Source organism: Apteryx mantelli, chromosome 5 (assembly GCF_036417845.1).
Source record: "Apteryx mantelli isolate bAptMan1 chromosome 5, bAptMan1.hap1, whole genome shotgun sequence".
NCBI lineage: Eukaryota > Metazoa > Chordata > Aves > Apterygiformes > Apterygidae > Apteryx > Apteryx mantelli.
The window spans coordinates 52,345,675-52,361,768 of NC_089982.1; positions in this window are offsets into that span (position 1 = coordinate 52,345,675).

Sequence of the window (16,094 nt, forward strand, 5' to 3'; positions counted from 1 at the left end):
AAGTTGGTCATAAGCCTCAGATTTTCTTAATGTTCATGGGCTGGTAGTCTAGTTTTAATTAAGTCTAGATTAATGTTAGAATTTAATACTCCAAATGGCTTAAAAATTCTTTAGGTCATAAAGAAGAAGGAAACATATTGGTCTCTACTGAGACTAAGTCATTATGTGCTTTTTATTGTGGGCACTGGTCCTTTTATAAAGACTAGATTTAGAGTTACAGCTTATATATCTAAAGCATTAGAATACATATAATATGTAAATCTAGAACATAATTGACTTCAGTGTACTGTAGGGTTCAAAGAGCTTTTAGTTAAGTTGGTGTCTACAATGTCCTAAGCCTCATGTTTCTTTAAGCATTCTTTAGGCATTCTTTAGGCTCACTCCTCTGGCTTTAATGAATCTTGAGTTATGGTTAGGTTTAGAATTTGCAAATCCAAATACTCAAAAACCTAGATAACTTTAGGATTTTGAAAAGCTGACAGAGTTGGAAAGAATGCTGTTTTCCATCATGGGTAAGGCCTAATGTTTTATTCCATGGTATAGAATACTATACTTGGTCCTCTGCTGTAATTAATCTTGAGTTACAGCTAAGATTAGGGTTTTCAAAAATGAAGAATTGAGAACCCAGTGCTTGTCTGTATGCTGTTAAGCTCATCGAGATTTAATCTGCTGTGTGTGTAAAGGAGTACGTCCTCTTTTACTGTAGACTCTGAGCCCTTGGATTTCATCAGGATAAAGATTCCTGGGTTTTGCTGGTGGTTTGAAAGAGTACTTTTACTAATGATAGGATTCATTTTTGAGTGAACTTTATATACGTGTATCAAGCTTCTGGAGCCCGATATATTTGGGAATATTACTTAGTCCCGTGGAAGACAGGAAGGAAGGAATCTCATGACTAGACATATTCATCCCTCATGAAATCTACTGTAAACTGAGCCTGACCCAGAAGGAGCATTTATGTTAACAGGCCCTTTCTTCATTTGTTTACACAACGTTCTTCTCTATATTATTAATCCAAATCCCACTTAAATCAAAGAAAAGAATCTGACTGAATTCAGCAGGTAACCACTGGATCTTGCAAGAGCGGTATGCCTGACACAAACAGAAGGGGTCCAGGGTGATGGCAGGTCCCCTGCCCTTTTAGCCCTCTGCTTCAGTCACAGTGTCCTAGCAAGGAAATGGGAGTCTGCACTTTAGGGAAAGTATGCTGAAAGGAACAGAGCAGATACAGGATGCCAGGGAGGATGGAAAGAAAGTGGCTTCATAAGTACAAGAGGACAGCTTGTTACAACTCAAAATGTTACTCAACCAGCTGAAACAAAACTAGGACGGGAAACAAGGACTCCTCCTGCAAGGACATGGTGGACGGGGAAAGAATTGTTCATGAACTCTTTTTATTTCTTTTCTGTCTCACATAGTCACTTTGAGTTTTCCATGTTTAAGAAGCCAAGTCTTCTACTTCAAATGTTAATAAAATTTACTTTTTCTCTATTTAAAAGTAATTTGCCATCCTTTTGGGAAGATCACCATAGGAGGAAGATCTTAGCATATCCACTTATAACTCTATCTGATTTGGGTTTCTTTTCATAGAACTATGGCATTTCTTTTCTGGTATATTCAAAGGAATTGTGTTACCAAAAATAAACATTAAAAAGGAAGGATTAATATATATGTTCAGTGTAAAACTCATCTTTTTTCCCTCCTGTTTTTTATTACTGAATAGGATTTGACCAATGGTCTTTTCTCCTACTTTTTCAGCACTTATAAACTTCTGCTTCTCTTTCATTATAGAGAACTATATATTATAGAGAGTCTCCTGCTTTCTCCTCTCCTTTTTTGCAAAATTCTGTATTCTAAATAATTAAATCATTAAAAGACTCACAGAACATCTAAGGTTAATCTAATGCACCACCTTCCATAATAAAGCTATGTCTTATATTTAAGCTCTAGTTTCTGTACTATCTTTAGTACTGTATACTATCTTTAGTACTGTTATGGCACATCAGATAGGGTTATTACTATGTAAATTAGCCAGATAATGAACACTGTAGAAGTGTTCATTTAGACCAATATTGTATCACTCTGAATGTGCTGGAGAATTCCTTCATGTAAATGGGATCACATAAAGGTCAATGCCTGTAAAATAAAAGCATATATCAAAATAGAATCTAAGTAAGAATCAATATCAATATACCCCATTTTTGCATCATGAGCATATATAAAGGTGTCAGTCACAAGAAATACATTGTGTTCTTTTCCATTTGTAATTGCAATATCATTTTATCTTTACCTACAGTTAGAGCATGCCTTTGGGCATGAATTGCCCTTAAAATAAAATTTTATTGTATTATTATTTTATATTGACGCTCTTTATAAAGCTAGCGTCTCAGAAAATGAAGCTGTATAATAAGACTGGTATGCCACCAAAGCTCAAACCCTAACTGGTTTCTTTAATTTCAGAGAAACTTACTTTTCCTTTAGTCCAAACTAAATAAAAAGACATACTTGTCAAGAAGATCTTACACAGGGTGTAGAAAGAAGAAGGAGAAAGTAGACTGGTGAGGTAGTTTGTGTAGTGTTCGACAGATGCTGCTTGGGAGAGTAAGGGAAGTGTTTTCCCTTTCAGAAAAGATGCTATGGGAGCTACAGGTATGCTTAAGTCATAGACACAGTTAAGACATTCAACTTATCATTGTACCAGGCTTTTTTTTTTTTTTTCATGTTTTATGCAGATTTTATAATAAGCCAACCAGCATAGTTAGATCTAGTTGTACCTCAAAAGCACAACGTGGACAGTAATAAATGTTTGTGGTGATTCATTTGTCTGTATATGTCTTGTAGAGATAGAATTTTTAAGGTCTGTGAGTAGAATTGTAGCTACATTGTTCAAGGCTGCTGGGTCAAAACCCTACCAGGCTAATTCCGATATTCTGAATGAATCACAGTGCTGCCCAAACACAGGAATAAAGAATACTTCAGCATATATTTTAACTGACATAAACTGACTAATTAATACCCAAAGGAAAATGTATTTCAGTTAATTTGAGAGCAGTCGACTAACAGAAAATGGTGAGCAAAAAGGTTGATGTAAATTTTACATTTGGCATTTTCAAGGCATTGCATCAAATGAAATGACTTTGAAGAAAAATTATACCTAGTCCTGCCTTTCTTTGGTTGCCATTTTATTTGTATTGTCTCCCTCCCCTCTCCTTTTTAACAGATTTTCAGGATATTTCTGCTAATGCTGTCTGTCCCACAGTTTTTCTATGTACTTACCATCCTATGGTTGTAATAGGAATCATGATCCGAGTACGCAACTGAAAGCTGGCTTTGATGAGAACTCCTTCTCTGCCCTCAGACAAATTATTGACTTCTCTGCTCAGTTTTCCTCTTCTATTACTGTTAGTACTGTTCAGAAATGGGGCACTCCAGTTGAACTTTTGCTAAAAATCCATCCAAGGTCAGTAGAATATCTTATCTAGTGTTTCCTCACTATAAATAGGAAGCCTTCTGTTTCAGGAGGTCTTGCTTTTGAAACTTGCTTCCCACAAATGCAGTGAATCCCAATTTTTTAACCATTTGTATGTTGCAAAGCCCCTCATTCCCTTTAAAAAAAATTAATATTATCAAGGCACTATGTCAAATGAAATAATTTTAAGGAAAGGGTGTGCTGAAATAATGTTTTTACACTAGCATTTTTAATTTATGACCCAAAGAAAACCAGATAATGTAAATGCAAGAATTTATCTCCCATACTTTCCTGTCAGGCTTGAGGTATAGCAGGGAATCACAAGCAATTGAGTGATTGTATCTCATGAATTCACTACCATAACTCTCTCATAATCCATTGCAAAATGAAAGTAAAATGCAAAATAAAAAAAGTTTTACTACTTTCACAGCAATAGAATAAGTATGTATTTTCAGTAAGTAACTGTGCCTGAGCTGGCGGGAGATAAGTTTTTAAGTCTGGCTATCTCCTTATTTCATTACTGGTCGGGGAACAAAGTATGTTATGTGAAACCTTATATATTGCTGTATACAAATCTTCTCATCCTTACTCTTTCTTTGAATTTAAGCAGTCAAAGATGCTGTTAAACTCAGTGCTTAGGCACTGTGATGACAAGGACTCTGAAAGTATCTAACAGAGTAAATAAAAGTACCCATCAAAATGATTTTGATTAAGTTTTTCTGGCCTTCTTTCTGATGAAAATGAGTATTTTCAATCAGGTAAGCTCATCTAAAAAAGATTCTAGGTAATTAAATTACAGTGGCTATAACAGAACACTACTTGATTGTGTTATGTTAACTGCAAAGCATCTGTAAAATGCGCCAGGGAGATTTTGTCCTTTTTTAATATTTGGCAACACTGAATGTTCCTTTCAGTTCTGATTGAAGTATTTTTTCCAGAATGCCTTCACACACAATGTACTGTGTTTCTTCTTTTATATTTTCTCCAGTTGTGTTCTAATTGCAAAAATCACTGCACTGAAGAATAAAAGCTCTGACCATGAAAGAGTTTTCTGCATGTTGCTGAAATACCAAATATAAAAGTTAAATTGCCTGTATCTTACCAAGCATCCTAAGGTACTTTAGAGTTTAGTGGAAATAAATAATTACAGAGTAAAAATGCTATCTGAGATGATGGATGCTCAGGGGAGTGAGAAAGTATTTTTCATTGCCAGGTCACTGGCTTGAATTGACCCATTTCAGTAGAGAGTGAATATAGTTACCTTCTGATAGCTCATAGCTGGCTGTATGAAATCTGTTTGTGGATTAATCTAGTTTTGTGCAGATCTGTGTTTAGGATGGAGAAAAAGCCATCAAAACCACATAAAGTTTCAGAAGAGAAAAGGGATACTTCTAGACAGTCTTATCATAAGACTAACATTTTAGCTGAAAATGCAAGTAAGTGGGCAATAGCAATATAATGAAGCCTCTATCGTCGTGCCTGTATATTTGCCCTGTGGATCAGGCACTCCAGTTTCTGAGGCTTTTTACAGAATTTACAGATTACTACAAGCAATAATTATTTATTTTAAAAGACACCTGTTTAAATGTAAAGAGAAAATCCATAACTGCTATTGAACAATACTGCTTCCCTAAGCAAAATTCAGTGTAAGCAACAGTTGCCAAATTGGACCCTAAGCAAGTAATTCAAGATCCAAAAAAATGTTACCAAAATCTTAAACTGAAGAAAAATATAGACTGATTTTTGATGAAAGTAAATTCAGAAAAAATATGTGACGCAATCCCAAGAAAAAATTTCTCATGATTTATTTCTTAAGCAGACACCTTTCAGTTTTCCATTTGTGAACTATGCAATTATTAAAAAGGAACATAGTTAGCCAGTGACTGATTTTTTTATAACTTTTTTTTCCCCTTTGGTTAAAATCTTGAAATATTTCTTAAAGCTAGCTATGTAACATGATCTATTCTAAGTGAGACATCCACAGTTTATTATGTGTTCATTTCATTCTGCTATTAAACAAACATTTTGTTTGGATTCTTAATACCATGATGACCCTTTAAATAGTCAATACATATTCTAAAACAGGCACAAAAATAGAAACGCACACACAAGTATGCTTCCACTTACAAGAGATCTGTGAGGAGTGAGGAATGCAGTTTTTCACAAAAAGCTTGCTTGCTTTTTGTGTGCGTACAGAAACTACAGAAAACTTCAGAATCTGCTTTCCTCACCTTTCTTGAAAATGGACTGGTTTTTTTGGCCAAATTCATAACATACATTACTGTTTCCTCTCCTGTTAATTCTTCCTCTTCATAGCTATTGTGTACTTCACAGTCTTTAACATGTTTCTCTTTATAATATCTCTTTGTGGTTAGAAGGTTTTGGTATATTCATTTTATACCTGAGGAAAAGAAGCACAAAGGAGAACCTTTATTAACAAGTCCCAAGTCCCATTTTTAAATGACTTTACTCCTAGATGCCAAAATCTCACTGAGTGCCATTGATATTCAAGCACCTAAGGGACATATTTTAAATTATTACTTGTGAAATAATGAGGCATCAAAAAATAGGTCAATAAGGCCAGAACAACAATAATTAAAATTTTATATGAGACAACATCAGAACCAACTGCATCTGGCTATATTTTCATTACTATTACTGCTGGTGCTATACCTGAGCCTGAACAGTGAAAACTGTGGTGACTGTATCTACTCTTAAAGCTGGTAAATGGCTGCAAGTCAAGGTTTTTACTCTCAAGCCTTGGAAAAGCATAGAACCATCATTTAGGAAGTTGATGTGCTATTGCAGTGTAATAAAATACTGACAATTTATGGTTCAGAGGCTAAAGACTTAAAGGACAACATCATTCAAAGAACTGAAGAGTGGACAGCAAAGAGCAGCCCTCACTATCTGATTGAGGACCTCTATCTCAAGATACGGCTACTTAAAACTTATTCTATAGTAATCCCTATTGAACTATACAGATCCTGTGAAAATTTTCTTTAAATAAGAATATTTGCATGAAGAAAGCTTTCGGGGTTGCAGGTTGATAAAGTTTAGCTCTAGAGTAAAAAGATCACTTAAGAGTTAGTAGTTTAAGTGCTATTGAGACTAATTTAGGGGAATATCAAGTACCATTTGTGATGGAACTTAAAAAGGAAATATGTAAAGGTAGCAGCTAAACTGGGCTATCTCAGCAAGCAAGCACGATTTCCTGGAGATTACCTTCTAGCATGCTACAATCTAAGATTTTAAGAAAGGAGGTCCGAAGGTAATTTGTGTGACAGAAAATGCGATTAAATTTTTTTTGGGTGCTTTCAGAAGTGCTACAGGAAGTTAGGCACTTACCTCTTTCAGAAAGTTAATACAAATCATGAGTTGCCACCAAACTCATCTATCCACATCTGTAAATACTACTAGGCCTGAAATACATGTACAGATTGCAGGGATAATATTCAAAATATTAAGCCTGAAATAATTCAGTGGTGCTTGTCTCAGTCTGGAGACAGCCTAAAATTACAGCTTCTCAAGGCTGTTAACTATTGGTCAAACAGTAGAATAATGAAGAGAGATAACAATTTTGTGCATGACTGTGAAGTTTACTTTAACTGATGACTCTTTCATTAAACACCAAAACACCACTTCTGACTGAAAGAAATGCCCAAGACAAAGTGTTGCATGAGTGTCCTGGAGAAATATCTCTATGTGCTTACCATATATTTATGTTCTTTCCCAGGCATTTCTGTTATCCATTGTTAGAACCCTGGATGCTGGGCTAGATGGATCTGTTATGACCATTCTTATATTCTTGTTTTAATAACTTAGATAGAAAGAGATTGTTTTCAAAACAGATACCCCCAGTACTAACAGCCTTCCTAAGCACGCCCCTATATCCACAAAGCAAGAGCTGTCATGAAGGGATTTTCTGTAATCATATTCCAAGCATGTAATGAGAACCACTTGGACTGATGTGCCCCTTCCTTGATGTTAAAAAGATGATAGGCTAGCAATAAAGCTGTGATGTTTTAAGTTTTCTGGCAAAAACCAGAGATTACCTGAATAGCCAATTACTGTTTATTTTACATTCATGTTGAGCACCCATGCCCTTTAAATGGTCTTGACAATCCTAACCTGTAAACTAGGTCTATAGAGAGAAACGTATGGCCTTCTGAATGAACTTCTTTACCATAATTTTCTGTAAATTTCATAAGGAATAAATCAGTGCAAAATTTGTTGTTTAGCTTCAACCTCTGCATGTATTGTATTAATTCAGTGTGAACATCTACAGTCATATGTCACATGACATTCTATTATTCTTTGTTGGCATAAAAAGAAAAGACAGAACATTTAAAAATAAATTATAATACATCAAAAGGAACAAGCAACTTTGATCCTCACATCTAATTAATTGCACATTGGATAGATTTAGCTCATACAAATGTGGGATAGTTAGTCTGCTGTAAATAATTAATAACAATGTACGAACACTTGTTTGTTTTTTCATCATTCTTTTAAAATGCAGAAATGCAGACACCTACAGTTCAAGCATCAGGGAAAAGGTTAAAGCATGCTTTGTCTGACCTCTCCCTAGTTATTTCTTTATGCTAGGTATGGTCTGAGAAACACTAATCTTCCAAGGGCTTTTCAGTAATTCAGCTCATAAGCAGGTTGAACATGTATGCACTTCCCTGAGCATCATTTGTAAGTCAACACAGACACTCTCATACATATCAGTTAAACATGAGGAGCTATGATTTATAATACCTAATATACCAAGATCCGCTTACTATGCTTTACATCTGTACAGCAATTGATATATAGTGCCAATTCTCTTGGGATATGTGAAAACCTTGGGGACAAACATAATCTTATTTAGAATCATGAGGTACATCACAAGCTTCTTTGATCTAGATATAAAAGGAAGCATAAAATAAACTACTTTTCTAATGAAAAATTTCATGTAACCACCAAATATGCTTCAGCTCCTTTCTCTGTGCCTAAAATGCAGTGGTTTAAAACTAAAATTTTAAAGATATCTCTCACATTATAGTCTGTGATTTTACAGTATTATGCATGCATAATAAACAACCACTTTTTTTAATTACTCTTTGACAAAATCCTACCAAGTGGCATACAAATGAATCATCCATGATAAGTAAAATTCTACATTCAGTTACACAGCAGTAATTCACATTGATTTTGGAGAGTATGATTTCCCAGTGAATGAACTGCTATAAATATCTGCTGACTTCTGCTCTGAAATAGCTTGTGCGTATGTATGTACAGGTCACACAATCTCTAGTACCTCTGGACACTCCACAGTTTCTCTGGGATGGTAGTAATTGAGAAAGTGAAAGGTGCCCATTTTCCCCGCAGGGATCAAAGCAGAAAAGTAGTATAACTGAGATAACCTTTGTGTCAGGCTCCCTCCACAGTGGAATTCCCATTTAAACATCTTTCCCAGAGCAGCATCTCTTTCTCTCCCCATGCTTTACTGTTGCTACACCAATGGCTATAAGTAGGAGGTGCAGTGAAAGGTGAAACCAAAATGTTTTGATGCTGGGGGTTTTGATCCTTCCTACTGTTTTATGATCTCTTGTATCTGAAGCCCTCGATCAAGTTCTGAGAAACTTCAGGGAGGAAGGACAGTCTTAAACAGTTTTTCGTTCCTTTTTTGTTTCTGCAGATTTTCCCACAGAAGGGCGTATTCAGATTCCTAAAGAAGGCTTTGAAAGGGATCCAAAGAGGCAATCACATGCATGTGCAACTATTTTTTCACCAGGCAAGAGTATATGGAATGTGAATGAAGTTTCAGCATAGCCCTGCAAGTGTGAGTATCAATTGAAACTGTGCAGGCAAATTTCATTAAGTTCTAGGTAAACTAATGTGCATATAGCGATTGAGTTACTCACTTTGTATAACTGAAAGCAGGAAAACCTGCCTGCATTCAGCTGTTAATATAAAGTTTAATTAGAAGGAATATCTTTAAGGGTGGGAAGTGACATTGAACAATATAGACTTCACAGTGTCTGAAGAACAAGAAGAACATGATTCTACAAAGTGTAGGATTTCTGAAGAGAAAAATGAGCGTTAGTCATACTTTTTCTGTACAAATACTACTATCTGTAGCCCTTTTATCTATAGGTCAGCCCTAAATGGGAGTAAATATTTTCCAAAAAACAGACATTATAGCCTTTCTCCTCAGGGAAAAAGGTGTAATTGAAATCCATGTAATTTATTAAGACTTCAAAATGTAAATTAGTTCAAACATATGTGCCTATCTGATTTTCACATTCAAAATAGCTAGCATAGAAGTAACAGCGTTTGCTCTGCATTATTCTCTGTCATTTTTTATTCATTATCCTCCTGCTTAAAAAGTTCCAAGTCATCCAGCCAGACAACAAACACAGGACTGTTTTAGACCTAAGTGACTACTGCGAGAAATACGGGGGGACTGACCAAAGGGAATAGCTTGCAAACAGCATACTACTTATGCCAACAGTTCTCAGGCTCTAGATCCATGCGCTGTACCTATGAGTAAGGGATACAATCACAGCAATTAGAATTAATTATTGAATAACACAGAAGCAGAACCAAGATGCATTCATTGGAGACATCATTTGCTATGAAAAATACAACCTTACCTAAAAATTATTTACTGCTTGTGTGGTGGTTTTAAGATAAAGAGCCCCCCAAGTTACCAAAGGCCATTTTTATTATCTTGATCTTATTTCCATCCTTATTTTCTAGGAATGCCCTATAAGCCTTTGAGGATCTATAATTATTTGAGGACCTATGCAGAATGGCAGTAATCCTTATGAAAAATTCAAGCAATTACTGGTCCTCATTGAATTTTAATTTTGAATCTGAGCCTCCAAACTGTACAGAAAATAAATGGCTAGACAGAAAAGAAAAAAATGGCTCAGTAACAAAAGCATGTCCTCTGTTTTTATGTCTCTTTTTCTAAAGGAAATATATGCACTGAATATTTAGCAAAACAGATTACAGTTGTTGTTGTTTGAAGGATGTTTACTGGATGTGGTCTGTAGGGCTGCAAGTAAAGCACGATATATTCATGTTTGCTTGACTTTTCTCAGTTTACAGTGACCCAGCATTGTTGGGTTTGTTGTATCTTTATTTAAACTTTGTTCCTCTGTGAGGAGCTGTGGCTTCTGTATTTCTCAGCATCACTGTGCCCCGTGGGTGACATTTCCCTCTGATCCTTAAAATGCTGCATTTCAGATGTTATATCACACCTCCAAAGAGTAGCTTGCTAGGACAATATAGCTATATTTTCCTGAAGGAACTGAAACTACATCTGGCTGAGTTTCACCCTGTAGATTACATAAGCACAGTATGATGTTATACAAATTGAAAACAAAGGGTGAAATCTTGTCCGCTAGTGAAGTCAGTGAGAAAAAAACCACAACTGAATATACTCTACCCCCACACACCCATTCCACTGATATCTTAAAGGCAAGGTTTCTACTGTGCAGTCACGGTGGGTAAAATTGCTTTCCAAGAGGAGAGACAGACTGACAATTTGGCCCTTGCTTTGTAGCTCAGGTATATAAAATGAGCAGTTAGAAGGCTGTATACCTTACCTTGGCCTGATCTTGTTTAGAGAAGGTTGGCTGAAGGCTTTTTTTTTTTTTTCCTAGTTTCAGCTGACTTTAAATGTCCTTTTCTAGTTTTTTATTAGGTTCAGATGTTTAAACTGTGTGGGACAATCTGGCTTTGCATTAGGGAATTTCTTGTCTTTATTTTAATGGAAATTTTGTGCAGTCTGTGTATCCTCTGGGGCAGCTCCATGTTCCATTCTTTTCATCTGCATTATTTCCAATGCTCCAGACCCCACACATTGGCTGCTGTGATCTAGATTAGACTGCACTGCGTAAGCAAGGGATCAGTATGTACTAGCCGCATTTAAGAGACAGTGTCTGCAATCTGCAATTTGTCTAAATGGGAACCTGCTCTCCTGTGTCCGTAACTGGCTGAGAAGATTTGCTGATTAGAGGAGACAGAACACAGAACTATAAGAAAGTTGGAGAAGTGCATCTTAATTGTATCTGATGTTCTTCAGCATCTGAGTCACCTCAAAAGCCATAGAGATCCTGAAGGGGCATGTTTTCCAGTGCTATGATATGTGAGGAGTTGCTTGGGTCAGGCCTTTCCACACTTGGATGAATACTCACTCGCTCTCCTGTGTTCTTTGTCCCTCTTCAAAAGACCCAGCTCAATCTCTCTTTAGTCTTCTGTATTTTTCAGCAGAGTTCCACTATTTCTCTGCTGAAATCAAGACATACTATTCTTCATGGAACAGTGAATGACCTGGTCTGCTGAATTTAGTTAATATCTCCTCATCTTCTGGTAGATATTTGGTCTTCAGAAGCGCTTTGTACATATCTATTACTATATCTATATATATCTCCATGTGTATGTATGTAAAAATAGATATAGCCATAGATATAAAAAAAATATATTTCTTTATGTTCAGAAAGTGGACACTGGCGAAATTCCTTACAATAAATAGAATGTATAATGATGGAAAGGTGTAAGGCATGTTCTTTTCAATTCCACAGAGACTGAAACTTTTTCAAAACTTGAGCACAACTACAGTAATATAACAGAAGCAATTCAAGAATATGTGTCCGCGCTTTGTGGGAGCACTGACTACAGAAGAAGCTAGCAAAAAGCAAGAGGTCCAGGACTTCTTGTAAGTTTGATTAACCTGTCAGTGTGGTTGCAGGGATTAACAGCTTATTAATTGTTAGTCAGGAGTAAAATGACAGATATCTCTTTTTTTATCTGATGTTTTCCCTGGGGTAGAACATAGAACAATGATTTTCTTCCTCCTTTTCTTAGCTAATTCTTAAGTTTTCAAAACCACTGCTATAGATCTGAAAGTCCATACCTTTCTGTTTTCCTTTATCTAAATATTCCACTGTTGATACTTGCTCCCTTTTTTAAGAGAGTAGATTATAAGAATACTTACCCTCTTCTGCATCTTACTCTTTTAAAAGCTGCTCTTTCTCACTACAAAGCACTGAGATATACTGAAGAAAAAGGTACTGCAAATTTTTCTCTGTTGTTTTTGTAGGTATCTTTGGCCATCAAAATGCAATCTTCCATTTGTCCCTGTCAAGAACAGTGCCTTGAGCATGTAATACCACAGAATGAAAGAATGTCCTAACAAATGCTTTTAGACACTACTCTGGATTGTTGCTTCACAGTAGCCTTTTAATACAGTTATAGAGTTTTATCTTCCAGATAGTAAGAAAAGACATAATTTGTTTGGTGGTGATAGTACTGTTAAAAACCTTTTAGAAACAGCAGAAAGGGTTTTAAACATTTCTTTTGTTTTGAGTAGCATGTAAATTAGTGCTGAATTTGTAGCTGGTAAATGTTTTGTACTGGGCTTGTCCCTCACATTTCTCAACATTTTCCTATTCAGTGTGAGGAGGAGTTGATATGATACAATAATTTTACATGTTAGGAATATAAATAATAAGCATCATATGCAAAGTTTTCAGACATCTCTGTCTCAACAAATCTTAATTCCTTCCCTTCTCCTTTCCCTTCCATGTCTGTTTTCATCATTTTAGCTTATGCATATAATCTGTATTTGAAGATAGCAATGAAAGTGAGTTCATTCTTGGTTCACATCTTCATTTCCCCCACCAGCTTTTCATGTAGTTGTACATTATTAAGCCTCTCCTCATTAAGTCTTTTTCCAATCTAACATATTCTGCTCCTGCTGATTCTAGATGAGGCCTAAAGAGTCTTGCATAATGGGGTCATTATCTTCCAAGGTTTAAATTTTAAGTTAATTCTCAACCTGTACCAATATATAAAGCTGAAACATAGGTGAACAGATAAAGAGATAGAGGCTTGGGCAGATAGCCAAACTAAAGATATTAAAACATAGATTATTGGAAAAGGAATAGGAAAGACTGAAAAAAAGAACACCCACACTACAAGTGTAAATCAAGGCAGCTTCAAAGTAATGCAATTCTACTGATGTTCACCTGTAACAGGTAAGGATCTCAACCTGTGACCATCAACCCTATGTATAGAGATATCTCATAACATTACTTGAATTGAGGTCAACTGCATATTTAATCAGTTTAGTTTACTGTGATCCTTGACAGTGAAGAGCTATATTGTACAACGTGATTCAGAACACCAGAAGTGACATTCCCAACAGTTGCCATTGCTCTCTCTGCTGATTTAGAGCAGGATATTTTTACACCATGTCATGCAGTGCTATATCAGACTCCTCAGTCAACTTGTTCATGCAAACAGAGCAGCCCAGAGCCAGGATAAGATGCTACCCGATGGACCGGAAGGTGCATAGCAGAATTAGCACACCACTGTGCTTGGCCTGACTCCTACTACACATCAGTGGGTCTGGTGGGAGTGTTGATGAGCCAGATTCACAGCTTTACTTCAAGTTATCTGAAAGGAAATTTGACAGAATGCAACACAGTATTTTTTTGTCCTTCTCTTGGCCTATTTACAGGGCTACATATCTAGGGTGCAACATCACTCTGATGGAGCTACACTGCTTCTAGTTTTGGAGCTACTTTAGTCAGCACTAGCTAGGTATCCCTGAGCAACATCATGGATAAGCATAGACATGCTCTTAAGTTGTAGAACTTCCCTCACTGCTCAACAGTGGTTAAAAGTTCCCACGCCAGCTGGATGCTCTTACAGAGATTTTTTGGTTTTCAATTCCTATTTATTTTAGTTACTTGGTTCATAGTGCATGTCCACAAACTATTGTGTTATCATAACTCAAGGGACAGCGAATTGTGGTGGGGGTGTGTTAATGTCTAACTTCACCATTGAAGAAAAAGATGTACTGTCTACAGAAGAACACTTGAATTCACTGGTTTCCTGAATGTCTTGAATGATTTTATCCTCTTTTATTGAGTGTTTGAACATTTTTCCTTGCCAAATTAAATATTTATGAAGTGAAACAGAAGCTGAGATGGACTTTACCACCCAAAGGTCATGGCATAAACATAGACCTTCTGAGAATTAGCTGCAAGATCGTTCCCCAAACTGATCAAGGAGGAAAAATTGAATCCCCAAATGATTCATATCTTATAATGTCATAGTTGCACTCTCTCTCTTCCCCTCTATCATACTGAAGAATTTAATTCTTTTTGCCCAGCAAAGCAGCTTTAAAAGGAGAAAAAGATATTCCCCCCTGCCCTCTAAATAGCTTGTGGTTTGAGTACTCTTCCAAAACATCTAGGGTTTCATCTTGAGGGAGAAAGGCCTTGAACGAGGAACTCCAATGTATTAGATGAGCACTTTGGCTCAGCTGTTAGCAAAAGCAGTATTATTTTGAAAGAAAAGTTGAGGTTGTCTGTGAAGCCTGATTTTGTAGACGTGATAGGAATTTCTGAAGCATGCCCAACAGACTGAACACTTGAAGATATAAGGTGCCTAGATTATGGATCCTCGGTTTTAATGACTTTTAAGTGGGGAAGCTGTGAAGCATCAGGAACAGAGTTCTCCTGTGCACCCAGAAACAGAACTTCAGGTGTTTGGCAAATATCAGTGTTCAAACTTTTCTGCCTATGGCACTTAAATGCTTTTTCCTTAGGCAGACTTGAGCAGAAACCATGGCTGTGTTTTTGGAGATGGATAGAGTGTAGTTGCCTGAGCCTTTTTTGGGCAAGCTGCCATGCATTTCATAATAAACTTATCCACTTAGCTCAGAGCTCTGAATTCCAATAGACAAGCAAGAACCTAAGAATGAAAAATTGCTTAACTGAGACCAAGTTTCTTGTATGGAGCTAGCCTCCGATTGCTATTGATTTCAATGAAAATGGGACGAATAACTTAGGAACTTTTCAAAATGTAACCTATATTATGAACACGCTAAAACTTTAGATTTTTTTAGGAGATATTCTAGTAATTTTAAAGAGCAGAATCAGAGTATTGTGTTAGAAATATGCTGTTCGTGCATGATTTCTGCTTTTTTTGCAGTATCAAATGCATTTGAAACTAGACAGCTCCTTTGTTCCTACAAAATATTTGAATTTGTACATGCACTGTTTGCATAAGAGTATGAGTCCTTATTGTTTGCACAATTACTTTTATGTGTATATCTGTTCATTTTGTTTCCAAAATTGACTGCTTCTGCAAAAAATCACACTTTTAATACAGGGCTTTTAAAAATGCATTTTTGAAATTTAGCCCTGGCTGTTCTTAAGACGGAAGAAGAGATTAAACTTCATATATCAGCTTCTTTCTCTCTTTAAAGCTTGTTAGCATCTAATCAAGATTACATACTTGGCCAGACTTCCGGGGGAGGTGTGTCACCAACCAATAACATGTAGAATACAATGCAAAAAGTCCCATGTTTGTTTATCCTAATTAAAGTGGCAGAAGGACTATATGGCTGCTTGAACCTGACTCATCATCTGGATGCAACCTTGAAAATTGAGTTTTTTTTCATGATTCTGTCATTCAGCTGATGTTTCACTTTTTTTTTTTTTCCTTAAGAAGTCCAACCATCAAAAAGAGAAGGAGAACAATTCTCTTGAAAATATTTTTATGATTAACTGGAGATAGTAGTGATTATATAATTTTAAAAGACTATGTTTGT